We start from the raw sequence: 243 nt of genomic DNA on the forward strand, positions 1-243 counted from the left end.
CCGAGTAGTATTGGTGTTTTTCTTGACGATTTCCTTTTTTTTTTTCCTATTTTTCACGTTTTAGTCTTCGTTTTTCTTCTTCCTTTGCACGGAAGAGGAGGCGTAGTGTAAGCGCAAAACAAATTTGTTTGTATATGCCCCAGGTGGCAACATTTTTTCTTCTCATCACTGCTCTCCGTATTGTTTGGTGAGCTGATTGAATGAGTTTCTGGGCAGCAGTGATTGTGATTCACTTCTTTTTTT

The sequence above is a fragment of the Trypanosoma equiperdum genome (genome assembly GCF_001457755.1).
Source record: "Trypanosoma equiperdum strain OVI genome assembly, contig: ctg_904, whole genome shotgun sequence".
Lineage (NCBI taxonomy): Eukaryota > Euglenozoa > Kinetoplastea > Trypanosomatida > Trypanosomatidae > Trypanosoma > Trypanosoma equiperdum.